This window comes from Callithrix jacchus, chromosome 11 (assembly GCF_049354715.1).
Source record: "Callithrix jacchus isolate 240 chromosome 11, calJac240_pri, whole genome shotgun sequence".
Lineage (NCBI taxonomy): Eukaryota > Metazoa > Chordata > Mammalia > Primates > Cebidae > Callithrix > Callithrix jacchus.
The window spans coordinates 2,501-9,619 of NC_133512.1; the positions used below are offsets into that span (position 1 = coordinate 2,501).

Below are 7,119 nucleotides of genomic sequence, written 5' to 3' on the forward strand. Positions count from 1 at the left end.
TGCCAATCCCCAGGGTAGATTGGGGAAAGAGCTTGCTGTGCTCCAGGGCACAGGCTCACACTCACCACCCGAAAGCAGTTCCCCAAGCTGGATGACGGGTCCTGGAAGAAGGCCCGGCGGGCGGGGCTCTGTCCTGGGCAGGTTGGCTCAGGCTTCTCGGTGGCCCTGCAGTCACCATCCACCTGGTGGGACAGACGCAAGACTCAGGCATGCAGCTGAACCATGTGGCTCCCCCACATACATTGGCCTTAGAGGGAGACTCCACCCAACCCTGGGTCCGCAAAGACCGCTGCAGAGCCGGCAGGCCACCTGCCGCTCCTGGGACTCTGCAGCGAGCAGCCCTCAAGACACTCAGCCAGAGGGAAGAAAAGCAGGTGCACCTGCTCACTTGCCAGGCCGGGCTGAGCTCCTCCAGGCTGTGAGCCACAGAGCCGTCCGGCAACATCAGATCGGTGCCTGCTTCGTTGTCGCTGGTGTCCAGAAGGCCAGCGGATATGCCTGTGGGGAGGAGGAAAGATGAGGTGATCCTGAGAGCCCATGATCCTCCCCCAGGGGTCCTGGATGAGAGATGAGCCTCAGGCACAGGAAGGATTGGTAAAATCCCTCCACCCCAGACTCCCAGAGCTCTGGCCCCAAACCCTCATCACAAGAAGGAGAGAAAGCACAGAGACTGAGGACAGCGTGTGTCCCCCCATCCCCTCTCCACATCATCAGCACGAGTGGCCAGAATCCAGGCCTGCCCTTTGTGTTCCTTGGCAGAGGCACCACAGAAAGGCCAACTCCACCTTGGAGCCATATATCCAAGGGATGCGGGAAGAAAGCACTGGGCCTTAGTGCCAGCCTCTCAACCACAGTGGCTGCCTACAGCTCGGGGAACTGTTGCACTGGAAGCTGAGAATGGTGCATCCCGAACAGGATTTTGGTGGTGGGGCCAACTCTGCCAGGGCCCAGATTAACTGTGGTGCAACAGGTGCACAGTCAGGCTGCAAAGGCTGGTGGCCACGTCACAGGAGAAGGAGACCCCGTCCTCACTGGCCGGCTCAATCCTGGGGACATCCCTCCTTTTCATGGCAAAAGGCAGCTGGAGGTCTGGACGGCTATCCCGTGGCAAGGAGGAGTTGTACAGCCTGTAGGCCTGTGGACCGGAGGAAGTGGGCAGGAGGGATGACCGACAGCCAGGTGACGAGCTTGAAAGTGCCATCCCCCAGGCAACCTGCCACAGGCACAGGTCTCCAGGGGAAGCTCGGGCCTCTCCTCCTCACCTAAAGGCTGGAGTAGATGAGGGTCACATGGTTCAGCTCCAAGGTCAGGGCCATGAACCCCAAGCCTGTCCGACTCAGCATCCGTGAGAATGTGCTGTGAGCAAAGTCTTGGTACAGGAGGATGCTGCTGCACTGGACGCTGAGGTCCCACACCCGGCCGTCAAAAGTCACCACGTGCGGGGCCCCGGCCACGAGGGCATGGTCTGGGGAGAAGCAGCCACAAAGGCACGCTGAGTGGAGCCAGCTCCACCCACCGCAGTGGGAGCACGATGCCTGCTGGGTACCCCGATGCCTAGAGCCCTGGCTTAGCCTGCCCTGAGGCCAGGAGTCCCCCTCCCCTGGTGTGGCAGCCAGAAGCCCAGTGATCCCCCACCAGCTTCAGGATGACGTGAGCTGAAGGGCTATGGCCCGATTCCGCCCTAACGAGGAATGGAGTCCCCAAACCCGCTACAAAACTGCTGTGCTAAGTAACATAGCCTGGCTCAGAGGCCACATAGTCATCCTTCTGTTTACATCGGATGTCCACAGCAGGCACAGCCATGGACACAGCAGGCAGACTGTTAGCTTTTAAAAACAATTGTGGTAAGACATGCACAACTCTGAATAAAATGGAAGCCACTGAATCATGCACTTAAAATTCACACATCAGCCGGGCACGGTGGTGCTAAGCCATCCCAGCACTTTGTGAGGCTGAGGAAGGAGGATCACTTGAACCCAGGAGGTCAAGGGTGCGGGGAGCTGAAAGCGCACCACTACACTTCAACCATGACAACAGAGTGAGACCTATTCTCAAAAAAAAAAAAAAATTATACAAGTCATCCATTTAATCTCAAGGAAGCTGCTCAGGTGGGGAAAAACATTAACCGTTTAAGTGGATGGCCAACGGCTCCCTCAAACATGACACTGGTGTCCTGCAGACCAGCCCTGTTCAGGGTAGGGAAGAGATGGCCTGTGAAGGAACAGGTCTCACCAGTCCAGCCAGTGTAGCCCCTGAGATGTGCCTTGGGGGTGCTCATGCCCATGGTGGGAAAGCACCATCCATCGTGCACAGCCAGACACCTGTTGGCCAGGGCCAGCATCCCAAAGGAGGTGCTACCAGCCCCGTGGTCAGCTGTCAGAACTGAGGGGCACAGAGAAGCCCATGGTCACACGCACGGGACTTCAAAACCAGGCTTTTTTTTTTTTTTTTTTTTTTACAAGATCAGCGTGCTGCTTAGACCTGACTACACCCACGCTTCTAGGGAGCCGTACACTTTCATGTGAGTCGCACACAGATAAACCGCTACTTGCCAAGCCTGGGTACGGTGGCTCCCCCACGGACATGAGGGGCTCCCTGGTGCATTAAGAACCATACATGCTCCTTACCCACGTGAGTGAGCCATGTGGTTACCTGCATTTCACAGTAAAGGAAGCTGAGTCCACGGATGTTAGCAGACTCACCTGAGCCACAGGCAAGCTTCTCGGGAGCCCAGAGCTCGTCATCCCAGCACCGCCCTTGGCTGCACTGCTGGGCCAGGTCTTATAATCTGGAGAAAAGAAGGATGTATAGCCTCAGCCCTAGTCCCATAGGACCTTGGGAAGTCCAATAAGCTCTGGGCCTAGCACGGTAATGCCACAGGCCTCTGCAGGCTTCCCTGTGCCCCCACAGTCCCTGCCCCTGCATGGCCCTGCTGTTGTGCCCACGGGGTGGGGGGCTCCCAGGGAGGAGGGTGGCACAGCCCGGGGCAGGACTCATTCCTCCAGAGACCCTGCAGCAGGCGGCATCTGAGCCGGTAGAACTCGGATGGCATGTTGGCCCTGGACAGGTGTCGGAGTGGCCACGGCAGCTTCTCCTCCATCAGGTAGCCAGTCCCCCACACCACATCGCCCCCAGGCAGCAGCGGCGTCACCACCACTGAGTAGTTCCTAGAGGGAACCCGCAGGACAAGCTGCTGAGCCGTGCTTTCTTTGGCTGCAGAGGGGGAGCTCACAGGTCTGCAGGAAGAGCTCTACCATGGAGAGCATTGGGGTGCATCTTGGGGAGGGCTGTCCTTGTTCTAGAAAATCCCATAATGAGCTGGAGGAGCACAGAGGCTGGCATGACAGCGGAGGTGGTGGGTGACGCCGGGACAGAAACAAGCTGCCCTATTTTCATGACACAGATATCTTATGTCATGTCTGATCTGCCCCCTGGGTCTTGGGCAGCATGGGGACTGTGTGTGTGGATGCAAAAAATAGGAGCTGGAAGGTGTAGGAAATTGTTTTGTTTTTTTGAGACAGAATCTCATTCTGTTTCCCAAGCTCGCGTATAGTGGTAAGATCTCGATTCCCAGCTACCGCTGCCTCCTGGGTTTAAGTGATTCTCCTTTCTCAGCCTCCAGAGTAGCTGGAACTACATGCGCTCACTGCCATGCCTGGCTCATTTTTAAATTTTTAGTAGAGTCAGTGTTTCACCATGTTGGCTACGCTGGTCTCGAACTCCCGACCTCAAGTGATCTGCCCAAAGTGCTGAGATTACAGGCATAAGCCAGTGTGCCTGACCGACAGGTCTAGGCAATTTCTACAGTTGAGGGGAGGACTGGAACTTTCTCAATAGGTAGAGTAGGGTCAAGCCTGTGAGATCTGAATGATCAGGGAGATCTCGGCTCATGTGGGGGTGGAGTGGGAAGAGAAATATTGCACGCTCTGTTGTTGATGGGCCACTGAGGGGGACGGGCAGGTGGACTCGCTTACCTTTTAGGGAGCCCAGAGGCCCTGCAGCTGGGGGCGGGAAGCAGCTTCGACACCCTCACTGCCATTTAAATCCATTTTTTGGTATCCCCACGAGATTCCACTCACCGGGTAGGCGAATAACCAGGCAGGTGATTGTTCAACCAAGCCAAAGCCCCGCCCTGGGAGTTCTTCCCTTCCTCAGCCTACATTCTGACCGCAAGGCGGCAGGAGCAGGAACTTGTATTACGTGGAGCCTTTTCCCCGTGATGTGGGTCCGGTCCCTATTCTACAGCTGGGGAAACTGAGGCACACAGAGCCGATGCAGAGACATCCCAGGAAGAGGCAGAGTCGGAATCCAGATGCTCTGCAAGGCCACCGGCATGGAAGAAGGGGCGGCCCCCTTGCCTGTAGCCCGGTTCCTGGTGGGCATCATGGCTGTGAGGGAAAAGGATATTTGGTCCCCAGGCCCCCTGCTCTAGACTGGGTTCCCCATTTCTATCCACCACCCCCGTGTTCTCAACACAGGGACAAAAGGGGCCTTTTGAAGTGAAAGGGTGATCACAGCCTTCGTAGGTCAGAGCAGAAGCCAGAGTCCTCCTCTCATTCCCTAGCCTTGGAACCTCCCAGTCGCATCAGCCCCAACACCTTGCTATTCAAACAGGACAGGCACGGTGGCTCATGCCCGTAATCCCAGCACCGAGTCTCTGGAGCCCAGGATTCTGAGACCAGCCTGGGTAATACAGTGAAATCCCACCTCTACTAAAGATACAAAAATTAGCCGGGTATGGTGGTGAATGCTTGTAATCCCAGCAACTTGGCAGGCTGAGGCAGGACAATCACTTGAATTTGAGAGAGGTTGCAGTGAGCTGAGATCACACCATGGCACTCCAGCCTGGGTGACGGAGAATGAGACTCCATCTCAAAAACAAACAGGCCAAGCACATCCCTCTCCCAGTCCTCTGTGCAGTGGAGCCCCCACCTGGAGCTCTCTTTCCACACTGGCCCCGTGGCTCTTGCTTGAACTGTACTTTCTCCTCAAAGCTGGCCATGGCCACACCATACGATCCCCAGCTCACCGTCTCACCAATGTTCCATCTCAAGCATTTGCCACCTAAGGTATGGCTCAGTGGTGGTAAACGATGAGTGGTGGGCCACACCCAGCCTGTAGCCGGCTTCTGCACACCCTGCAAGAAAGAAGGGCTTTTATGTGTTTAAAAGATTACATAACAGGTCGGGAGTAGTGGCTCATGCCTGTAATTCCAACACTTTAGAAGGCCAAATGGGTTACATGACTGAAGGTCAGGAGTTTGAGACCAGCCTGGAGTGGCAAAACCCTGTCTACTAAAAACGCAAAAAATTAGCCAGGTGCAGTAGTGCACACACCTGTAGTCCCAGCAACCCGGAGGGCTGAGGCAGGAGAATCACTTGAACATAGGAGGCAGAGGTTGCAATGAGCTGAGATCACACAACTGAGACAGAGCAAGGCTCCATTTAAAAAAAAAAAGATGATTACAAAGCAAAAGCAAGGAAATGTGACAGAGAAGAATGGCCTGCTTAAGAGGTGATTCTCGGGCTTTCTGCAGGGAGCTGTGCATCTGCTGTAGATGATTTCTTGGGCTTCGTGCCTGTCTCTCAGTAAAACTGAGCTTCCTGAAGGCAGGGGTCAGCTTTGCCCACTGCACTCTTCCGCAGCAGCTCCTAAAATCCTGCCTGCACTGGGACTGTGCTCACGAGGTCTCTCTGGAGTGAGGAAGAAACCCCAGTTTCCTCTCCTGTGCAATAAGGAGTGAAGAAGCCTCTGTGTAGGGCAGTCAAAGTAGTCAGTGAGTCAGAGCATGTTGAAGGGTTCAGCACTGCAACTGATACGTGGCAGGAACGCTGGATGCGACACCCCAAACCCAGCGTTACCTGGCTGTGAGGCCATACAGGTCCAGCAGGGCTTTGCAGAGCCTCTTCAGTGCCCATGAGAACTTGGCCTCAGCCCAGGACAGCATCTGGTGGGCCACCTGGAAAGAGAGGGGACAGTGAGAGCTGTCTCGGTCATCCTCAACTGCCGGCCACATCTCATCCTTGCTCTCACTCACCAGCTCCAGAGTGCCTTTCATGGCCCCCAGGGTCAACCTGATAGGCCTGGGACCCTGGTTGCATGGCATCCCGGCCACCCAGGCCTGTAGCCACCACATGGCCTCCTCTGCCCACTCCCTCCACACCTCCTCCAGGGGCCGCAGCATCACTTCCAGGTAGGAGTCCTTCAGTGTGGCCAGGGGCCTTGCAACTGGCAGCCAACACCCACCGTGAGGCCTCTGGGCAGCTCAGAGGCCCAGCCCAGGCCTCAAAGAGATAGGGCCTCTTCCTGGGATTAAGATGATGGCGGGAGTGGAGGAAAAGGAATAGAGCAGCAGGCACTGGAGATTGCGAGTGAGTTGTCACAGCAGACCCGAGCTGCCTCTGCATGACCTGCTCATAGCTTGTCTGGGAACTTGGACTGGGGGAGGGTTCCCACCAAGCCTAGGAGTAATACGAGGTGCTCTGCATCTGAACTGTTTGTACAAACGTGGCTTATTCGAGACCCCTGCTTGCCTCCTAGGAGTCTGACACTGTGCTCTGAGCCGAGCAGCACCTGCCAATTAGGCAGCCACACCAAACACCCTGGGTGACATAGTGCTGGGACAGACAAGTGCGTCCCATGTGAAGGCACAGGGACTGGGAAATGATACTAGGTGTTGGCCGTGGTGCACACTAGACTCCACCCCGGCCCCCTTCCCTGTGCCAACACTCCTGCCTCCTCTCACTGTAGTCAATGACAGCTGTGAACAGCATAGAGTGCAGAGTCCTGAGCACTTTTTCAAATTCACTGCCCTGTGGGTGGCCATGGGACTCTGGCACAGCAGAGAGGCTATGGAGGTGACATTCAACAGCCAGTCAGAGGGACGCCAACCCTGACATTGGGCAAGGTCTTAGCCCCGGATGGTGGAGAGGTCAGAAGTTCCTAGTCCTGCCAGGAGGGCAGTTGGAACCAGGCAGCCGCCACTATGACTGCCTAATTTTGGTATTTTATTAGAGATAGGCTTTCACCATGTTGGCCAGTCTGGTCTTGAATTCCTGACCTCCTGATCCGCCTGCCTCAGCCTCACAAAGTGCTGGAATTACAAGCATGAGCCACTGT

At 56.0% G+C, this 7,119-nt stretch overlaps 1 long non-coding RNA gene across 1 annotated transcript in view; it reads right to left on the reverse strand.

Annotated features, from left to right (window-relative positions):
- Positions 1-2,794, reverse strand: part of LOC144578216 (uncharacterized) — a 3,097-nt gene extending 303 nt beyond the window's left edge. The window contains exons 1-3 of the long non-coding RNA XR_013523664.1: positions 2,703-2,794; positions 381-498; positions 1-182 (exon numbers count right to left, since the gene is read on the reverse strand). The exon at positions 1-182 is cut by the window's left edge and continues 303 nt beyond it. This is a non-coding gene — a long non-coding RNA (uncharacterized LOC144578216). The remainder of the gene's footprint in view (positions 183-380; positions 499-2,702) is intronic.
- Positions 2,795-7,119: the final 4,325 nt, after the last annotated feature.